General features: G+C 37.4%; 1 protein-coding gene across 3 annotated transcripts in view; it reads left to right on the top strand.

Annotated features, from left to right (window-relative positions):
* The window catches only part of TRIO (trio Rho guanine nucleotide exchange factor), a 229,164-nt gene that overhangs the window by 165,548 nt on the left and 40,765 nt on the right, over window positions 1-22,851 (top strand). The gene's annotated exons all lie outside the window — the stretch shown is intronic.

Below are 22,851 nucleotides of genomic sequence, written 5' to 3'. Positions count from 1 at the left end.
GCTCAACAAATTTTCCAGGCTCCCAGAATAGTTAGTTATTAGAAAAGATGTTTGCTTGCTTCACTTGAAGCTGTTTGAAGTCTTTTAGCAGAAAGCAATACGAATTAAAATAAATAATAACTAGTTCATTAGGTCTTTAAGCACATGCTGGAGGAAAAGATGCCTTTCAAAAAGCTTCTTATTACTAGAAACAAATTTAATGAGAAAACGGTGATGGGGAAGACTTTTTTTCCCAGAACAAAATTGTCTTTGGAGAGTTTTTTATAAATATGCTCTTTTTTTTTTCGAAATTTTCCATCCATCTCAGCTAGAACATCACACATTTTCTCATTTAATATTGACCCTGTATTAACATGCTTGACTAAAATAGGGAGAGTTTATATTATTTATGTCAGGAGCATGCACAGGAGGAACTTTCTGAATACAGTGTGATTAAAAACATTCAAAGGATTTAATTGCAAAACATTTTTGACTACTTCTATCCTCTGACCATTTGGGAAGATAAATTTTGCAGGGTTTTTTGATAATAAAAATGCAGTTAAGTTTCACTGAAGCATTTCTTCCTTGATTGAGGGGTTGAAATCATGCAAATCTTAACAGATGTATTTTATCTAAATACAAAATTGATAATTCCAATTCCCTTTGCAGCTTGGGTACTTGGCCTTTGAAAGCAGAGAATTTTATTACGAAGTAGATTGTACTGAACAATTTATGTTACGTGAAGAGCACCGGGCCTGTCAGACTCCTGAGGGAGAGAGGTTACATTTATTAATCAAACCAGTGGACATAATCTGTATTGATATTTTTCCTTCAGCATTTGTTTGCAGAGAAGAAGGAGCAGAGCATTGTAAAATTAATAGAGTTTGTGTTTGACATATTGCTTTAAAAAAAAAGCATTAATTAATTATGTTGATCATGGAAACTGAAGAAAAGAGAAGGCGAGGGCTAGAATTAATATGACTTGCAGGATTGAATGCAGACTCAGAAGTTTCTTCTGTTCTTGCCTCTTCTATAGACTTCCCTTGTGATGTTATTGCACATCATCTGAACCCCAGCTGATAAGAAGCAGCTGCTACTTGTTTATTCCCACTTTAGTGGGTGTCAAGCTTCAGGACTTGTGTGTCTGATTCGTAAAGTTTCCTGTGCATGTGACTGAAGTCAGCGTGAACTGTATTGAATATGCGACCTATTATATAATGCCAAGTAATCTGGAAGCTAAAAAAAGAGAGAAAATAAGCTTTAGATTGTGCACTTGAAACTACAGGATGCTTTTGTCTTCAATCTGTAACTCAACTTTCTATTACTTGAAAGAAGCTGTGGTAGTGTTCGCTACAGAGGGGTTACAAAAAATTAGGGAAAGTTGGTGGGGTGCTTTGTTGTTATTTTTTTCCACAGCATAGAGAAACATTTCTCTGACAATTCCAACCAGAAGTTATTATTTCTCAAGTACTGGATTTGATTAAAGATCTGCAAACAAGGCACTGGGGGATATGCTAATCAGAATAGCGAGGGGAAAAAGTAGATGATGATCTCAGTTTGTAAGTATTGTTCATTGTGGGCATTGATTGAGGTATGAATTCTTAAAAACCACATCAACAAAAGAACCCTAAAACAACAGCACCAAAAAACAAAACACTCTTATAAGAAAGAACATGTGAATGACTTAGATAAATAAAGGTAGGCCTTTGTGCACTTGGGTTCACCACTGTTAGATTTCTTAATTTCTAGTGATTTTTGCAACTCAGGCTTTTTAATAAAAATCCTTTTATTTATGTATTTTTATCTACAATGTAATACAACTTCCAGATTATTTGAATGATTTAACAAGCTAGGATATTGCCCTGTGGAGTTTTTAAGGTCTGCAAATATATGCAATGTGTCACATGAACTGTGTGAGCATCAGGTACGATTAATTCTGTACGCTTCATGGGTTAAGACACGTGCAGCAGACATGAGTCTGGCATTTGTGCACGTCTCGCATCACAAGCTGCTTACAAGACTTAGAGAGAGACAGGTTTTACGCAGTCCTAAAGAAGAAGAGATGACCCACCATCAGAGAAGTGGCAGGGATAGCTGCTTGAATGTTGACTCCTTAGCTTATAGAAATGGATTAATTGAAGAGTTTTTGAAGTCTTTTCAGTATCATTTGGACTCTGTAGGTCTTTAGTAATATCTGCTCATTTTAGTTGTTCCCATGAAACAGCTTTCAAAGTTTTCCTGGCAACCCATAGTTCAGATTCTAGAGATCCTACAATTCTGATCTTTTCAACAGTGTTTAACAGTCCTGTCTGATTGACAACTAGAGCTAGAGAGGCATCTCAGAGGTGAAGTGAGCTTTGAAGTTTTGAAACAGCACGCCTTTTCTAATTTACAGGAAAATCATAATTCATCGCTGAATAAGAATGCATTAGGTGATATTTAATGTCTTAACTGCCTGAAATCGTGATCATCCAAAACAGGGTGATAAGAAAGATTATGAAAGCAGAAAGTGTGTTCCATGAAGTGCCTTGTTCTGACAGCTGATCTTGGTCATTCTGTGTCTGTCCAAAGCTTGTCAGTCACAAAAGGTGACAATATTGTTTTATTCTGATGCTAAAAGACAAGAGATGACAACCCAGAAAGCAAATCTCTTCACTTGCCTACATAATTTTGTAGTTGTTACTTGTCTTCTATTGCATGCAGGCCTGGCACCCCCAGTAGAGGAAAGACGAGGAGCTCTTAAAGAGGGTCCAGAGGAGGGCCACTAAAACAATCAGAGGTCTGGAGCACCTCTCTTATGAAGAAAGGTTGAGGAAACTGGGCTTGCTTAGCTTGGAGAAGAGAAGGCTCTGGGGAGACCTCATTGTCACCTTCCAGTTCTTGAAGGGAGCGTGTAAACTGGAGGGGGAACGGCTGTTTACGAGGGCGGATAGTGATAGGACAAGGGGGAATGGTTTTAAATTGAGACAGGGGAGGCTTAGGTTAGATATTAGGAGGAAGTTTTTCTACACAGAGGGTGGTGACACACTGGAACAGGTTGCCCAAGGAGGTTATGGATGCCCCATCCCTGGAGGCATTCAAGGCCAGGCTGGATGTGGCTCTGGGCAGCCTGGTCTGCTGGTTGGCAACCCTGCACATAGCAACTTAGCGGGGGGGTTGAAACGAGGTGATCGTTGTGGTCCTTTTCAACCCAGGCCATCCTATGATTCTAGGAAGATGTATTGTTTAAAATATCTACTTAGTATCAAGGGGTAAAAAAAAAAAAAAAAAAAAAAAAAAGAAACAATTTTGTATCTTCAAGATCTTCAGTCTTCAGAATTGTATAATAATTCGGCAAACAAATGTTTTGTTAAGCATACAGAAAAGGATTACATAGAAAAAAAGACATCCATTAGGTAGATAATGTTAATTGCAGATTCCAGACCTCTTGCTTGCTCTGCTGGATATCAGGTCTATTTTTATAAGTTTTTAGGTCATTTAATCAATTTAATATGCATTTTTGCAGATAAGTACATTTAAAAAAAAATCCCTTTTATAATGGGGAAAAAGACAAACAAGTGGGTAGTGAAGAGGCTGGGTAACAGTTGGTGCACTCTACAAAAAATAAATTACTAGCTTTAGAAGAACATGTTTTTCACAAGTAATGCATACGGCAACATTTTTATTTTCAATGATTCCCCACATGTTCTTGGTTATGGGTGAGAAAGAATGTTCCCATTGCTTTATTTGGAGCTTTTCTTCTTTACCAAGGTTTCTTTTCATTCTGTTGAACGTTCTTTTTTATATATGCAGTTTTCTTTCCTTTGCTTGCAGGACATTTACCCAAAGCTTTGTGCTGTTTAAAAGGCAAGGGACAGAATTCAGTATAGCAAAATAGCTTGTAAGTTCAGAAAAAAAATTGGCACATATTGAAAATTGTTTGTAATTTTTTTTACCTGTTATACTGCAATACCAAATGCTGGCTTTTGATTTTACACTGAGGATGCAGTTTTTACCGGTGCCATAAACAGAAAAATGTCTGTTCAGCAGTTCTTTTGTTCTGTTTTGTTTCTTTTTTTCCCACAACTTGAGTATCTCTCGAATGATTTATGGTACAGTAAGGAGCATCAAATAACTGACACCATCTAACAAGATGGTTGACAAATTTGATTAAAGAGCTGAGTTTGAGATGACAAAGCTCTTGAGTGGATATTTTCACTGTTTGCTGTGAAAGTAAAGAAGGAAAAAATATATAAACAGCAAACGTTTGCTTAAAAGCAGAGGAAGGCTGCAGAAGGGGAAGATTTGCTGTTTTAAGACTACGAGCAAGTAAAATGTGGACTATGAGTAAGGACAGAGATCTCCCCACCCATGGCTCAGAGCCAAAGCACTGCCTGTGAGACTGTCTGACAACCTCTGCAGCTGCAGGAAATGAAAAAGTTACAACCCAGGCCCACAGGGAAAGCAGCTCATAACAATGACTAGGTATGTTGCTTGCTTTGCTTTGTTGCACTGGGGCCACAGGGCAAAAGGTGCTGGCTGTAGTTTCCAAGACACAAAACAGCAAGGGATCAGCTTCGGCTGCATAACCAGATGTGATCACATGCAGAAAGTGATACTGGGGAATGTGGTGTGGTGTACCAGACACTAAATGTTAATTTAAGAATTCTGTTTCTTGATGAATCAATTACCTCCTGATAATATTTCCATATTGTGGGCTGCCCATCCAGATAATCATTTGATGGAAAGCCTTATGAGCAGCTCAGAGGGTACAGAGCTGAGCAGTCAGTTGGATTTCACACTCTGCTGGTGTAAATTAGTAAAAGATTGTAAATGCCATGCAGCAGTGTCAGTTCAACTTAGTTACCAAGCAAATTTGAGCTTGAACAGAAGCGCAGGCATTTTATTAGCTGAAGTTCAATTTCACAATTATCAGCTGCTTTGAAAGCTTAATAAATCATACATTTCCATGTAATCACAAATATTTTTTCCAAGAAGCATTACGAATCTAAGTGCTATAAAGATGACTTGAATAGTGTGTCCATGTCTATGTGTCCATGTATATATACGTTGTTTTTTTTAAGTGTGTTCTTGTGCTCTGGGCCAGATAAATAAAAGAGCTACAGTATGAAAGTAAAACAAGAATTCTCTATCCTGACTTTCTCACCTAACAGTTTCCAGCTAAAAACATGTTTTGAGCATAAGTAAACTTGAATAAAATGTCAGCAATTGGCTGTGGTCTGTTAGATCATAATCATTGCTTTATAGCCTTACTGTATCAGATGGTCAGAGTTTAGCGACGGCCAAATTCTAACTCAGCCTTGAATAAACGTTAAAGTTGATGTGAATTATTTCCCTGGGGTTGTTCACTCCTAAGCATGGTTTTGCCATGGGTTTTGAAGATTCACTGAATCTCACGTTTTGATTTTGTGTTTTCTATACATCAAGTTTATATGTGCTCTGATTTCTGCTTCTAACTTATGCAGTGGCCTTATAGCAAAACCAAGTCCAGGAAGATGTGATAGATACCTCTGTATTTTCCATGCTAACTCTAATTATAAACATAAGTACATGATTAATTTTTCTCTGGCATTTTTGTACATGGTGAAATCTCTTTGCACTGTTGAGGAGTTCGCTCTATCTGAGAAAATGAAGAAACATTATAGTAATATCTTGAATGTACAGTTGGTTACAGAGAGCTGCCAAATCTCTTATAAATTGCAGTTGGAAAGGAAATCTGTGTGTAAAAAGTGTCTGCTTCAGAACAGCTGGATTTGTACAGCTGATCTTTGGGAGGTAGTAGGTGGATATAAACCAGCAATTCTGATGGCTGTAGGTTTCCCAAGGGGGTTATTTTGCTTGCAAATTAGCCTTTCTCTGACACCAGTTTCTTCTCTGGAGTATGGTTTTCAGGCAGATCATGCTGAAATTGTGTGCTACGAATGTTGATAGAATGTTGTCATTTAAGGAAAGCATTCTGGAGCATTTATTTACTGTAACTGTCCTAGGTGCAGCAAATTCTGAAAGAAGTTGCTTTGGTATGAGAAGTTACTTGTTGAGCTGTCTTTTTACCCATGTTTTGTTTTGTAACATCTGGTGCTGGCCTACGGAGAGGAACCACAGATTCCCCTTCCTGCAGTGAGCAGCCTGATGGAGCCATGGGGCTGGAGAGAGCTCTTAGGCGTGAGGGTGGGGGAGCATCACAGCTGTGTGCTGGTTGCCTTGTTCCCAATGGGCCGCCATCAGTGTATGTTTTTATGCACCTGGGGTGGTTTTTCATTTCCAAGGACCATCTGGGTAATTTCACCCAGTTTTTCTTCTTCCACAGAACTCTGAACCCTCTGAAGGGGCTCTTCAGCCTGGAAAATGCTCTGGGGAGACTTTGTAGCAGCCTTCCAGTACCTGAAGGGGCCCTACAAGAAAGCTGGGGAGGGACTTCTTGTAAGGGCATGTAATGACAGAACAAGAGAGAATGGCTTTAAACTAGAGGAGGGTAGATTTAGACAAGGTATTAGGAAGAAATTCTTTACTGTGAGGGTGGTGAGACACTGGAACAGATTGCCCAGAGAGGTTGTGGATGCCCCCTCCCAGGAAGCATTCAAGGTCAGGATGGATGGGGCTTTGAGCAGCCTGGTCTGAAAGGGAAGTGTCCTTTCCTATTGCAGAGGGGTTGGAACTAGATGATCTCTAGGGTCCCTTCCAACCCAAACCATTCTGTGATTCTGTAAACTATGTAATATGGCTGCCCATGAGGTCTCCTGTTCCTTTCCTGACTCTAGTGTGCTGCTACTTTCACTACTGTGACAGATATTCTTAACCTTGGTATTGGGAAGAGTGTTTGTGTTTAGCAGAGAAGAGGAAATGGTTGAGGAACAGGTTTAAGTGGATGTTCTTGCATACTTTTCACATAATCACCTTTTGTCATCACTGCATACAGGTAAAAACGGTAGGATTTGTTAGGCCAGTGACTTCATCCATTTCTTGTTTTGTGAGGTCATTCTGAAAGTATATACCTTGTTGACTTCATTTTGCTTCTCCTGCAATCAAGTAGTAAATTACTGGTCTCTGTTACGTGTGCCAAACCAGAAATTCTGCATCACTTTTAATGCAGCTGTGTTTCAATTTTTTAGTGATGTAGCAGAAATAAAGTCCCAGTTAAAAGAAGGTTTTAAAAGAACATCAAGTTCTTAAGGACAGACTGGACAAAGCCATGATTAATCTGGTCTGGTCTCATAGTTGCATCCTTTTAATCAGAAGGTTGGACTAGATGAATTTGGGAGGTCTGTTTCAACCTAGGTCATCCCATGATGCTACGTTTAAAATTCAGAAATGCTAGTATGGACTTTTTATGTTCAAAGTGTATTTTCAAGTCTTGGACTACCCTTATTGTCTGTGGAAATCTTAAAAATGCTTCAGGTTTTGTCCCAGAATATATATATCAATTCTATGTAAGAAATTGAAATCTTAAAAAATATTTCTCCTCATGAAAAGCATTCGTTATTTTTGTTGAGTGTAATGATAGCCTTGTTAGGCATATGTTCATTCCTTAATGTAAGCTTTAAGGGATCAGTGATGTGGAGATTGCTTAGACAACAGAGTAGGGGAGTCTAGTTGCATGTCAGAACCTGCAAATATGCTGATGGAAAGCTTCTAAGGCAGCCATCTGGAAAGAACTAGTAAAGCTGATTGGTCATATTTTACTTTCTACAGAAACACTTAAGGGACATGGAATTATAGAGTCTAAATTCAAGTTCCTGCACTTCCAGGAAACTATTGGATATGGCTCTCTCTAGCAACTGATTGAAAAACGTCCATGCTAAAATACAACATATTCCATGCAGCTCCTTTTCTTGCTGAAAGAGTAATCGAGCAGAACTGTCTAAGGTGCAGCAAAATCAATAGGGAAAGTCAAAGAAAAACTTTTCTCCTTGAGTGGTTTTTCATTGTTATTGTTTTCTGGTTTTGTTTTTTAATTCCCTTGGCTCCCTCTTGAGATTATTTTCACTCTCAGCAGCAGCCATGTTACATTGGACTGTGTTATGATGGGACCTCAGAGCTCTTAGAAAGTAGTCAGTTCTCCTGATGAATAATAGGAAGGCTTAAAAATCTTAAATGGGGGGAATTTTTAGTGAAGAGTGAGGAAATAAAAGCTGGGCTCACTAGCAGAAAAGTATGTTAAGGAAAAGTTTTAAAAAATAATAAACGGGTTAAGTGAATTGATTCAACAGTATTAAACGTATTAGACAGAAATGTTTGATTGGTGTCTTAGATTTTTTTGTTTTTATGTTGGTTGCTAATATTTTGAGGAGGATATTCATCATGGCCTGACTGGGTTGGTTCATTATGGCATGTTTTGTGCTGATTTTTCTCATTGTCTCAGATAACAAAATACGTGCACTCTAATTGCTGGTTGATTTAGTAGGACAGGCTTAGATGTGTTTATCCTTTCATCCTAAAAAATATGGTAGAACTAAATGCAGTTGTACCAGAATCAGTCTGATCAACAGCTGATTGAAAGATGTGGGTACCAGTACAGATTAACATCTAAAGAAGAGGCTGTGCCCTGCAGGATGATGCTGTGTTCTTTTTGTATACTGGATGCTTTCATAAAGTGGTATGAAACTGTGGTATCCTGTGTTCCCTCACATCATCTTTGTAAGACTGCTGAGATTAACAATCCTCAGAACTAGAGTAAACTGAGTAGTACTTTATCATCTTTTACTGTTTGTGGAATAATGCAGCCTTATTTGTTATTGAAGCTGTAGCCATGATGAGATGCTTTTACATTTCTGTATTGATTTTTATTTGAGAAGTATTATTTTATTGATTTTTTTACAATTTCATCTTGTAGGAAGAAGCATTTTATTATTTTTATGAAACAAAATTGCAGGAGATCATACAATTTTGTGAGCTTTTAAAGGACAGTAATACCTTTTATAAAGTTTAAGTTCTTACGAATATTAAGCTCATATTTTTGTCAGTAATAGGAATATGTATAAGGATATAGAGTCTGTTTTGATCTTTTTTTATAACTCAGTTAAAATATAAAACCAGCATAAAACTTTTACGATGCAGACATGCATTGTTCAGGAGGAACTAACTCAGAAAGGAAAACATACAGAAACTCTGGCAATTAACAACATTTTCTTACACCTAAATTCTAATTGCTGTGCTAAAGAAGCATTATTGTCTCAATTGCCTGTGATTGCTTTCTGAAATATCTGAAGAATGGAAACAAACTAGCCGTTTCTTAACTACATTTCACAACTCCGGTGAATGGTGATTGTGTAAGTTGAAGAAATTTTCAGTTTTGTGAACTGTGTTCATATTTTGATTCAAACCTTTTTTTTTTTTTTTTAATGGATGTAAACATGTAGTTGATATTGCAAACAAAATGGTTTTACTTTTCCAGAACTGAATTGTTCTACATCTAAAATTCAGAGTAGCTAGAAAAAATGTTAATTACAACATAGCAACAATCACACATTTGGGGAATTGTTTGGCAGTATATTTCCTGTAGTGTTTCTGTTTTTAACATCTGTTAAGCATTGAAGAATAATGAACCCCTGTGCTGTGGGCTTTTTGCTCCCTTATTCTCATTGTGGTAAACCTAGCATCTAAATATGCTTAAATACATTTAGTAACAAATCTCTGATTGTAATTGTCAAGAATTCGGCATGTATAAGCTTCACAGAGTGAGGGAAAAAAATGCCCGTTTCTGATTTTGTTCTTCTATTAGATGTACTAACAGGAGGTACTGGGGCAGTTGCTTCATTTTTCTGGAGTATTTTTTTAATACATAATAAAAGAATTTGTGAAAGTTTGCAAGTTTTCTGTGTTAAAGGCTAATGTTCAAAATCCTTCAGGTGCATTCAGCTCCCATGTGCCTTCCCTGCTTCCAGGAACAGCAAGGTGTTGGGTTGTAGCTGGGATCCATCTGCCGTAACTATGAGTGCTCCATGACTTAAGCAGAATTACTACAGGGACATATCTTCTCTTATGTGGTGCTCAGCAGAAATAAAAAGCAGAAAGGTCTTGATGAAAACTCTGTGTGAATAATGACAATGTATTTGTACAATACATAAGAAATGTATTTTGGTCAGTAACATTGACCAGCCCAGATAGATGGCAGAAGCAATTCCTCCACATGCATATGTATGTAACTTCAGCAGAAGTACCACTTATTTTTTTGAATGACCTGGCCTGCTTTCTAGAAATATTCACTTTCCTTTGAAGTGACTTAAAAGAAATGAATTTTAAATCAGGAATGTATTTCAATATTTTGAAGACTTTGGATAAATATATTCTAATCCTTTCCTTTTGTCTTTATGTATTTCCAGTTAAGATAATCAGCAGAGATTTATGTTAAGAAGCATCCAGTTCCTGTATGTGCAGTTACAACTGGTTTGGAAAAGTGAACCTTGTTTTGACTAGATATTTTTTTTCTTGCCAACCAGCTGATTCCTTTTATTTTTTGAAGTGGGGAGGAAAGAGAAAGGGTCTTGAAAGAGTGGCAGAGGAGACTACTTCAGAAAAAGGAAATAAACAGAACAGTGAAAAGGATGATTAAGGGCAACTTGGATAATAACATTAATGTTTAAAACCTAGTGTTTCTTCCGTGTTTCTCATTAGGACAGCAAGTATTTCTCACTTACAACACTTATTCTATTTTCTGCAGAAAACTGTTCTCTGCAAGGCAGTGGCATATTTCTTCTCCCCTCCCACCCACTGCTAAATAGTGCATGTATGTGGAGCTGCATTCCTTGGACTCATCCAGAAGATTTTGTTTGAATTATCTGAATCTGGTTTGTTGTGGTTTTGCTGACAGTGGCTGGGATCCTTCAAGCTGATTTGGCGTTGTGCAGTAGTGACTGTGTTGAGGAGTCAGAATTTTCCCAAAGGCTTTCCAGATAAACAGAAGGCTGGGGACATTGAATGTCTCACCATTTCTTTGAAAAGCAAGTGGTATATGTACTCCAATTCCTTGGCTACAGCACAGAACAGACTTAAAATCAAGAAAATAACACCCTAATGAGTAAGGAGAGTTTTCTAATGTCAAGTGCTTTTTTATATTCTTTCTTACTGCAGACATGAGCAACAGCTAGGGCATGTTCTGCTGAGCTGGAGACAGGAAGGACTTGTTTAGATCCTGGCTTAGAGAACTGAATAGTTGGGTAAATGGTTCATTTCCCAATAGTTTTAATTAAAACCTGAGTACTTCAGTGTCTTGATAACAGTTGCTCTTGACAAATGCCTTATCCAAGATGTAGAAAGGAGGAATATTTGCAACTCAGCTGAGAAAATCTCTTTGCCATGAATCACAAAATACTTTCCTGAGGTTAACCAACTAAGGAGGTAGTTCTAACTTAAAAGCATGCCCCCTCTCCCCCTCCCCCCCCCCTTTTTTAAAAAATTATTATTGCTTACTTGTTTATTTATTTTAATTGAAGCACCTCATTAGGTTGAAAAGACTTCTTGGAAGTCTCACATTAGGGATGTTCACATAATTCATTGTAGAGTACAATTTCTGATTCAGTTTAGAGTGTTTTTGGCAGCTGGCAGCTCTGGTAGGAAAGAACAGGAAACAACGTGCTGAATGCAAGTGCAGAGAGCCGCTGTGAGACGATTCCGCTCCGTGCAGATCAGCACTGTTATCTGTGAGACTGAGGAGGAACAAGACTGGGTTTGGGAACAGGATGATCTTTGTGTGTGGAGCTGAAGAAACAAGATCCTAGTGGCACAGCTGTGCTCCAAGCATTTAAACTGTGGGCACATTGTATGCTGAGGGAAAGGCAAAGTTAGCAGCCTTTCAGAATTTTAATCATGGTGTGGGAACTCATCTTTTGAAAGCTTGACCTCAGATTTGTTTATTGATACATTTTTGCTTGTGTTAGAGCATTCTGGGGTGAGGTAGAGATATTAACTCGCCAAAGATAGGATTTGTGTGCAAACTCTACCTGTTTATTTTTCAAATGGGAAATTCATCTTGTAAATAAAATTCCTACTGGTTTATGCAGTGTTAATTTAATGCAAGAGTTTTAGTAGTTATGAATTTGTGCCTTTGGTTTTCTAGGTCTGGGTGATCCTTCACAGTTTTGGAGATGTCTGAGTCTTCTCTCAACTGTATGCGGAAGCATGACTCAAAATTTTAAGAATGATGCTCTTCTAAATGATGAAATAATTTGCTTTATAGATCTCTTTGAGAAATGGTTTTGAAAATGTGAAATTTAGATGTTGGCAGAACTGAAAAAAGAATTCATGTTTCTATTAATTTCAAATATCTTGTGTGCTTTTAATATGAACAAGATCTTTTCAAATAGTGCAGATTACAAAATATAGGAGTTGTTTTTTGTAAGTGGAATGTCTTGATTATGATAGAGAAGATTCCAGAGGAAGACAGATGTAGTTTTGCTTGAGAACAACACTGAATTGTGAAGCTGTTTTCCTTCTTTTTTTTTTTTTTTTATTGGCTCTTTTGACTTCTTTTTTAAGCTCTGAAGCAACTGAAATAATTGTTTCAAAATGAAAATTCTGCACCTTATTAACTTCGTTTTCTTGTTCTGCTTGCTTTCCTGTGGATGGGGCAAAATGTGGTATGAACTTCAAAGGATTAGACTGGAATGCTGTTTATCCTTTTTTAGTATATTGATTCTATTACCATGTAAATGCTTCAGAGAGATGCAGTCAATTTAACTCTAGTTGTCGTCTTAAACATGAGAGGTGAATGTTTCCATTCTTATACACGAGGCTCATAGCACTCACAGGTGGCATAACACTTCCACAAGGAGGCTCATACCATGGCAAATGGTGGTTTCAGACCCTGCAGATCACAGCTGGTACTTGTGGGATGCTGAAGTTGTAGCAAGCTGATTTGTTGACCATCAGTGGCAGAGACTGATAAGCTGTTCTTTCTCTTCTGGGATGAGCAGACAAAAAGTAAATACCTTAAATTATTTTTGCCCATCTCATGTTGGCTACCAGTGAGTCCCAAGAGTAGCTGCAGAAAGTTGATCCTATTCCTTCACTGTCATTATAAACAGGGATGTGATGCTTTGCTTACATACATCATGTGTTGTATGTTCTACTCAATCTACTGAGAATATACAGCGCTCTTCTAGCAACTGTTGGGCATTTTCATTTCTTTGTTTATTGTTTGGTGTATAATCTCTTTCATTATGCTGTCTTGAAAGTGAGAGGACTGTTTTAACTGAAATTTTAAAAAATCTTCTTGAAATATATGTTGAGATAAGCCTTAAACTGCTAGGATTAGGATCTGACAGGCCTTTCATCAGTTATGTACAGAGTTGTTAACTGTTTACTTCTTTTTTAAAGGAAATAGTATAAAACATGTAGCCAAGAAAATGCATTTCAGCTTTACAGAGCTAAGGTGAATAAAGAAATAGTTAACATTTCCCTTTAATTTGTACATTTTTTGATGCTATCAAGTGGCATTGTTAAGTAGTTTTTCTTTGTGAATCTATTCAAAGTTTGTCCTTCTATCAGGCAAAATTCTAGAAACATTAAAGCAGAGGATGGAGGTGAGGACATCTCAGTGCCCCCATGCAAAGTGTGTCATGCAATCAGAGCTATTCTGTGCCCAAGCCTTGTTTTTGCCTAGAGGTGTTTTACCTGACTGGTTCATTATTGCTGGAGATGGGTTCCTACAAAAAACGCCTTATGTGAGAAATCTTAGAACAAGCTCTTAATGTAGACCAGTAGAGCTAAGGCAGATTAAGGCACTGGAATACAGAAAAGCTGATTGAGCTAAAAGACAAACAGAGCATTGTAGTAGAGCCTGAAGTAAACCATAAAAAAATATTGATAGTCTTCTTGTCTGAGCTTAATATTAAATGTGTTGATGCAGGTCACTGCCTGAGATGGAAATTGATATTTATGGTACATTTTGGGGTATTTTGGGCTAATCTAAGAAGATAGGTAATGATACTAAATAATAGTACCTGAGACTGGAGGTTTTGTGATGTTGCATCTCTTTTGCTTATATTTCAGCAAATTACAGGTCCTAGGTTTGACTTGGCCCATAGGAAAGCTGCAGCTATTGTTTCAGTATGCACATTGAGATGCTTTCTAATCAGTTCTTTACAAATATCCACATTAACCTTACAGCATGTTCGTGTCTCCACTCCAAAGCTTCTGTGAAGCTTTTATCTGCAGTTGTGTATATTGATGTCAACTGCGTATCCTTGATCAACCTCTTTTTAGTTAAGTAACCTATGAAATATGCATTTGGTGGTAGTACATGCATTCATTCTCTCTCCACCACCACATTTTAGGTTTTAAATTTGTTTTCTGAGAAGAGAGAGGGCCAAAGGAAAACTTGAAAATGATAGTGTTTGATGCAAAAAGTAAAGGAAGGACTTTCTGCAATAGCAAGCTGCAAGTGCTGTGGTTCCCACAGCATTTGAAATATCTTCCTGCATTTTATTGCTGCTATAAGGTCATCTTATGTAGATTTACACCAAAAAAAAGAAAAAAGCTGTTTATTGAAATTTTGCTGAGTTTTAGTTGGGAGCTTTCTTACAAATGAAAATCACTATTTTAAAGCTATGTGGATAACTTCATTATATTTTTCTAAATGTTAGTTAAAGATTTGTGGATTTAACTAAAATAAGAGTGGCTGGATGTTCTTCAGCCTGTTTGATGTGTGTGAGAACCGTTGGGAAGCAGAGGAAAAGGATTGTTTCATTTATTATTTTTCTTACTCAACAACTAGAAACCAGAATCCCTTTCAGATGTTCTGTGCTTTCATGAAGAATAAACTAGCCTTAGTGGAAGTTTCACTGTAGGTGGCACACTATAAAAATAACTCAAACACTTTTCTTGGGAAAAAAAAGATTTTTCTTTTTCCCCTCCACCCCCTCAGGAATTCAGTGTCATTTGAAATACATCTTGGGTCAGAAGAATAATGTTGAGGTGTCAGAATTGATGATTTCAGTGCAGGAAGCTATGAAGGAGAAATTATTCAGAGTTTAAGATGATTTTCTTTTAGAAATACAAAAAAAAAAAGTAAAATTTTAGTCTTAATTGGAGTGTGCCCATGGCTCAGTATTGAAATCAGGTTAACATATGTGTATCCAGCTTGTGTAAAGCGCTGATGGCAAGCCTTCTTTGGCTTTGGGTCCCCTGATGCTCTCAGCCCCACATAAAATTCCTACCTGTTCTGGCATTACGTGCAGTTGTCTGCGCAATTATAATTGGCAACTTCCTTGCTGCTTTATTTTCTTCTTTCCCAAAACACGTTTGTGTATTTTGCAGTGCTGTTTATTTAATCTCTTCTTAAGGCTCTTTTTTTTTTTCCTGACAGTGTGATGAAAGCATTTCATTACTTGTTTTTACAGAAATTTGAATCCTTGCTTTGGCCTCAGAGCTGTTTCTCTATCTAGCAGTGTTAACTTCTTGCATGTCCTCTAAAATTAGATGATGTTCAGAAGAAGATACCAAACATCTTTGTTGGATTTGTAAAGTGATTCATTAAAAGAATTTTAAAAAGAACATGGACAAATGTTTGTGTGATATACTAAGTAAAAAATTAGGTTAGGGAAAAAAAAAAAAACCTACAACCAAAAACCTGCTGCTGTTTCAGTTTACTGAATAGGAAGACAAGATGATAAACTAGAAATGTATCTTGCAGAAGAAGAGCTTAGTACTGAATAGATCTGAAATGTGCTTTAATCCATGGCAAAATTTTAAATGAACTGACCAAAAAGTGTTTCCTTTTTTGTATTTGAACTTGTGTGGAGGTTTTTTTCCCCCACAAACTAGGTTCAAGAAAAGATGAAGGTAATGGCAATTTGTTGTTTGGTACTTTGTCAAGAAAAATGGAAATTACATACAAAGTGTTGCATGCTTTCTCTGACCGGAAAATGTCTGTCTTGTTTGAATTTCTCATTGCTTTAGCTAAAGCATTAAAAACCTATCTATGCACTGGAAAATAAGAGGTGCTAAAGGTGGCTTTGTTTGTTTGTAAGCTTTACAGAGGTGCCAGGCTATATCTTTTCTGAAGACTGGGGGGGGAAATATCTGCTTTGCTGCTTCTTTAAGATTAACTTGAGCCTCAGTTAGGGTAGTTACGGTAGAGTGTAATCTGCTGCATCTGGCTATTCCCACATGTGAATTTAAAGACTGGAACTGAGCTCAGTGAGTCAGAGGAGAGCATCCTAGAAGAGAGGAGCTGCTCTGACTGCAGGGCAGTAGGCTACAACAGGCTGCAAAGATAATAGCAGCCTCTTCAGCCTGCTGGCATCGCCTGCAATGTTATCTGTGTGATCACCTCCCGCAGAAGCTGCAGCAAATCCCTGGGGTGCAAGCAAGTAGGTGTTTGTAAGCTGGGCTATCGGAACAGCTGACTCCTCGCCATGCCAAACAGGATTCAACAGACTGACACTCTGGGATCACTTCATTCACTAAATCCTACCTGCTGCAGCAACGGGCAGCCGAGTGGCTGTAAATACTGGATCCTGGATTTAGGTACAAACGTGTACAACAGGGATAAGGGGCTGGGGTGTGAGGGTTTGCTGCTTGTCCAGGGGATGTTTTCCAATCATAGGAGTCTAGTCGAATGTTTTCTCCTTCTCTGTCTGCCTCTATTCTCTCCTCCCTCTTGACCCCAGACAATAAGTGCAGAGTATAACAGAACCTGGATGGGAAAGGCAGCAGCTATGGAATGGGTCTGCTGTATAAACTGCCGCAGTGCTGTACAGTAAGCTCCTTCAGAAAAAGAATGCAAAATGCATGTACTGCTTTATTATTTATAGCTGAACTGCGGAAATGAGAAGTGGTAACTCTTGCTCTGAAAGATATTGCTACTGGTAGTAACTGTTTTTAAAATTTTCTTAGAATTTTGCTACTGAATTGAAAACTCATGTTTAATATTTGCCAGTTACTTCTACTACATTACTGTTAAGAAGCAATATTTTGGGGAATAGAGCTTGAAAGGAAAGGGTGGTTGGGAATAAACTAGTCTGTATGTAACTTGTTTAGAGACATCATTGCTGCTAAAATGAGTATTGTGGAGGAAAGCAATGCTGTTTCTGCCTTGTCTGCAGAAGCTCAGGTGAGATGAGGAGTGTGCACGTTAAAAGCATTTGTTGCTAGGTCTGCTTCTCCTTCTCCACTGTGTTATTAGCAAGAAATGTTATTTGTCCTTGCCACTTTGACTATCACCGCGGAACAAGTTTGATTCTGATGCATAACAGCTGAAATGTCTGCAGGACAACATCAGTGTCTGGAGCTGTGTATTTGTTAGGATGCATGCTTTCACTTGCAGGTTGTTTGCAACTAAGTTCAAATCGTATGTATCTGTTGCTGTGTGCTGTGAGCATGTAAGTAAAACAAGCAGCAAAAGGCCAGTTACAATATATGTCATTTATTAGTAGTGAAACTGCTTTTACAGATGGACCAAAAGAAGAGGGAAAATAGTAGTAAGGTTGCAAGCGTGGAATTAAGGGTATAATGGAAAGTAATCTCATTTATCTAAAGGGATAGGGCTGTGTATAAGTCTCAGTACTTCCTCAAAAGACAATGGGGCATCAGGGTACCAGCTGTAGGGACTTAATGTTATCAGGCTATCATCTTTGATCCCAGTAATAGAGATAACTGCTCTATAGTCCCCAGAGCTGTATAATAGCTTTCTAAAACAGTGATTATTCCAGTTTTCAAATGTAAACAAGTACAGAGTGTCTTGGAGGTGGGGGATGAAAGGAGTCGATTACAAATCATAACTGATACACAAGAGTATTTGGCAGCAAAAATACTTTGCAGCAATAGCTTACCCAGAGCTGCATGTGCCTCAGCTGGAAGTCTGTTAATGGCAAGAGTGTTTTCCCCTTTACTGTTGTTTTTCATTTTTCTGTCTTCATTTTTTTGCTTCATTTTTTAAGTTCTTGTTGCTACAGTGAGTAGTCAGGCTCAAATCTATCTATCTTTTAATTCCAAAGATTTTGTAGAAAACATGCATTGTAGAGTATTGGGTGTAGTCAGTCCCTTTCCATTAATTAAGATCATAGATATGTACAAAGACTTCTTGGATAAGCATACACGATTTCAAAAACATTTTTCATTGTCTTCTGTTTCCTAAAAACAGATGTCCATGTATACAAGTCATGTTGCAAGAAGGCTCAATAGCCTTTCATAATAGGGGAACAAACTTAATTGTATGCCTCCATATAACTGTGGTTATGTTATTGCTTGAACTGGAAAGAGTAAAATTTATCTTTGGTTATTTCTGGCCACTGCAAAATTAAAACTGACCATCTGGTTTTAGACTGAATATTCACAATGTACTCTATTGCATTATTTCATTAATAGAATATTTCTATTTTGCTTAAAAAATAATTAAGGAATGCAATAAATTGGTTTATTTTTAATCAGTATGTTAAAATACTTGTGCAACTGATAACTTTGTATATTTGTTTAACTGAAGGATTCAATATTTTTTTTCCCCTGATTTTTCCTGAAGTCTGGGGAGGAAATAGTGCAATCAGATTGAGGGAGGAAGAAAAGAAGGCCTTAAGTAATGAACTGGCAAGAAATTACTGTCATCAATAAATAAGTATTGTATCTTTGCCTTTATCTGACATCAGTTGGAGAAAGCACAATTCTCATGGTAATTCCACCCATTCCTGTAACTCAAAAATGCTCTGCATTTGAGACAAGCGTGGATAAATATCAAAGTTGTTTATGGTTATTTGGCTCAGATAGAGTGTTTGTCTGGAACTGGCTGTTAGAAATCATGACATCTTTTTTCAGTTACCTTATGAGCTAGAGGAAACAATAGGATGTATGTGTTTCAGTCCCTAAGTGGGTCATGCGAGTCTATATTTCACTTGGGAAATTTGAGAAGCCAATCTCATGGATGAAATCCAGGGAATAAATCTACAGAAACAGAATTTATCCTGAAGTTATTAACCATGTGGGGGCTGGTTTGGAGGAGGAAAAGTGGTTACAGGAATAGGGGGAGTTCTCACTGGGCTTTGAAGAAGCATATTTATTAAATTCACAGTAGATGGTTTGAAAGAATCTGTATGAATCAAACTAGTTTTCCTTTTTCTCTTTCGTAATATTTTATGGTATATCAAACTTCAGAAATCATTCATCCATAAAACAGGAGGATGCTTTTACTATAGAGTAATTGTTAGCAAACGTTGTCCAAGAGAGGATAAGAGGTCTCTGAGGACTGGACTCAGAGGATGCAGTGGGAGAGTCCAGCATTACTAATAGGTTGGTGTAATTCTTGGCATAGATCCACCTCTGCACTTTGAAAACCTATTCTTTTAGAATACAGATGGAAGCTGTTAAGTATGTGCTGTGTGTGCTTTTCCATCTCCACCAAGAGAGCATGCAACAGAAATCCTCCTGAAGCTGAACTCACGTGTCAGAAGAGGTGCTGCTTTCTTGACCTGTATGTCCTGCCTCGCCATTCTTGAAACGGGGCTTTTTTGAACTCTCAGGCTGCAGGACTTGCAGGAGGTTTATCTGAAGGTGCTGTTTCTTGATTAGTAAAAACTGAAGTACTTGTCAGATGCTGCCAACGTGTATACCTTGAGCTTGTACATGTGACCCAGTTGCTTTCTAGAGTTGATCTGGCAGAAAACACTGTACCATTCTCTCACTACCCTCCACACCCACATCTCACCTCTTAAAAGTAAGTAGAAGCGTATGCAGGAGGACTGGTGTCCATCCACAAGAACTTGGTTTTGTTGCCCTGAAATGACCTTCATATTTTCATCTGAGCAACATCATATTCTGATCTGAACTACTACACATTTCTGTCCCCTGTGGCTTAGATGTATCTCTTTGGTCAAATTTGCCATACTTTGATTCATGTAACTGTCAGGTGGGTTACATGCTTTGTGAAATGAGCTAAGACTGAGCAGCATTGTGGATCAGATGTGAATATGGAGTTAGCCCCAGGCAGCCGTCTGCCTCTGAAGTCTGTTCCCTCTACTTAAATACATACTTTTTTTGCTCTGCTATCTTGTAACTATTCCATTAAAATATAGCAATTTAAAATGGGTTTCTTATCCCATTTCATTTTCAAAGCAGATACTCAGCTCCTATTTTTAAAGATGAGAAGGGGAAACATTCGCTGTTCTGAAGGAGATGCTGTTAGGTTTGCCATGCAAACTTGGTATAAAACAAACTGTAGCTCCATTTAATATGAAAAATATGTTGTTTATATCTGAACATCTTTTGATTTTACTAAGATAACTATATTCCAGCATATCAGTAATGAAGAATACTCAAAATCTTAAGTAGTAAAGAACTTTCAGGTTTAACTACAAAAAGCTGATGGGAAAGCAGAGGAGTTAATGTGAAGAAGACATTCCAAATACAGAAAAAGACAGACCCCAGAAAGTATATTGATGCATTTTGAAAAGAAAGGTAGAAGTTAATTCCACACTAGGAAAATTGCAGCTGTCTCTTCACATCCTTGTCAAATCTGTTCTTCCTGAGAGCATCTATAAATAAACATTTGGTGCATATAGTTTCTGTATCGTAGTCAGAAGTATGTATTGTGTAGACTTATTCTGAGCAAAGCAGAAATGCCTCGAGTCACATTTCAACTTAATTTGTCTCTATTTTAAACAAATTACTTCAGTGTGGCAGCAGTATAAGAACGAGCTATCACTCTGCATAATCAAAGTTTCCTCTAGGTGCTCAATGCTAGACAAGTAAGGAACAATGTGTTCATAATATTCCTTTGAATGTGGTTACAACCAGCTGTAACAATCCACTGAATTTGTCCATCAAGGCTTGATCCAACTCTGTCCTTTAGTGGAAGTGAGAATGAGAGCAGAGCTTAGGTGGTATCCGTATACTCCATCCTACTTTGAAAAGACTATATCAGTTATGTAACAGGCCTTTCCCTGTGAGGATTTGTTTTCTTCATAGAGGACAGGAAAGAATGTTTTTAGACCACTTTTTTTCTTCTTTCTATTGCTTTTAAGGATGAGATTGTGCACCTTCAGTCCATTTTTTTTTAATAAATGGTTAAAAAAGTAGAATTTTTCCCTTTTGATGAGGTAGCTAGAAGAGACCTTCATAGAGGTCAACTGTTGAGATGCATTGTATTAAATGCTGGGGATCTCATTAAAAGAAAATGTGTTTTTTCTGTGGAGCAAATGAAGAAAACTAATTAAATTCTTTATCTTGTTTCCTTCAAACACCTTATTTTTATCCTTAAAACTAGACTTGCAGCTGAGTTTATAACTTAAAAAGGTGATTTACTTTTAACAACAGTTATTGTTGTGTAGAAGCTATTATTGGCACTGATCTCCTCAGTCCCCTCCTTCCCTCTCCCTCCCTCCCCCCCACCAAGGCTTTGTAGTTAATTAAAAAGAAGAATAAAAATTCTGCTTGATTGCCTTTCTAATGATGTGGGTTTATTTCTCTTATTTTTCTCTCTTTTTGATTTCTACACACAAACCAGTTTTGGATAGTTCTTCCATGATCGTATTGCATCATTCTCCTCTGTGACCAGTTAGGTAATACTGGATGGGTGGGAGCTGAGGAATGATTCTAGGAATTGAGATTTAGATGGCACAGAGTTCAAAACATCTTTCTTCTGAGCTTTTATTGGAAATAATTGCGAAGGAAATAAACACAGCAGAAAACTTGCATGGCAAAATGTAACTTTTTTTTTTTTTGTACACAGCGTGGGCTTGATCATGCCAGAGAAAACTCAGCAGTGCATATGTTATTCCTGAAGAGGCTCTAATCAAATTAATGAAAGTGGCAATGATGGATTCTGTTTTTAGTATTCAGTGTACTGCATGATTCCATACATTTTAATTACACTTAAGATAAAATGTCACATCTTCTGTTAATTTATAGTTCACTTGCTTTAAAAAAAAAAAAAAAAAAAAAAAAACACACACAAAAAAAACCACAAAAAAAAACCATTTATACCAAGGAATTATCTTTGCCCATTTAACTTGTTCAGCTTATTTTTAAATCAAGTTTAATGAAGTTGTGGAACAGTATCTTCTCCTTACCTAATATCTTAAGATGCTTCACCCTGAAAAGGTATCTGTGCAGCGATTTCCAGTATGGTTTTAATAGCTATAAGATACTCAACCTTGACTGAGAGTCTCTTTAAAAGAAAAATACATTTCCAGTGTGACAAACCTTTATTAAAATCATATGTTCTCTTGCTGCTTTGCTCAGGTTACATTTTCATCTGTAGATAAAAAGTCTGAAAACAGTTCAGTTTCCAATCACTGTCATCTAAGTCTGTTCTTGATAATGGCGTTATTGAGCAGGGACTGAGCCCGGAGGAAACTCTGTCAGCACCTACAGCCATCTAGTTGTGCAGGGTGATAGCAGCAGTGTGACTGTAGGGGACTGAAATGGCTCATGAATATTTCAAGTAGTCTGTGCATTAAAAAGGTCAAGGTTTTACAATACGTAGCAGTGTTAGTAAAATTAATTTATGTCCCTGTTCTAAATGAGTTGGATATGGGAGCATCTTTTATGTCTAGTAGTTCTGGGGGACACGTTTTGTCACTGTCTCAGCTATTCCATTTTCCCTCCCAATTTTTTTAATTACCTTCTTAATTTGTTTTTGAAGGCTACAGCAGCAAAGCATTTAGCAAGAAAATGACCACAGTTATTGTAATGGCCCCAAAGCTAAATGATATGAGTATATTATTATTAAGCGTATGGCAGAGTTCCTAACTTGAGATTGATGTGTTTGCACAGCTGTTGCTAAAGCTGTGGCTCCAAACAATCGCTGGTTGTTCTAATGAACTCTTCTGCTTTGAATCAAGAGGATGGAGGGAAAAAAAAAGATGACTACTAAAGTTGGTGCTGGATTATTATGTGTAATTAGACTAACAGGGAACTGCAATAGGTGAAGAGCAGAGGAAACAAGCT

Source organism: Phasianus colchicus, chromosome 3, assembly GCF_987193195.1.
Source record: "Phasianus colchicus chromosome 3, bPhaCol1.hap1.1, whole genome shotgun sequence".
NCBI classification, from domain to species: Eukaryota; Metazoa; Chordata; class Aves; order Galliformes; family Phasianidae; genus Phasianus; species Phasianus colchicus.
This window is presented reverse-complemented; position numbering and strand designations above follow the sequence as displayed.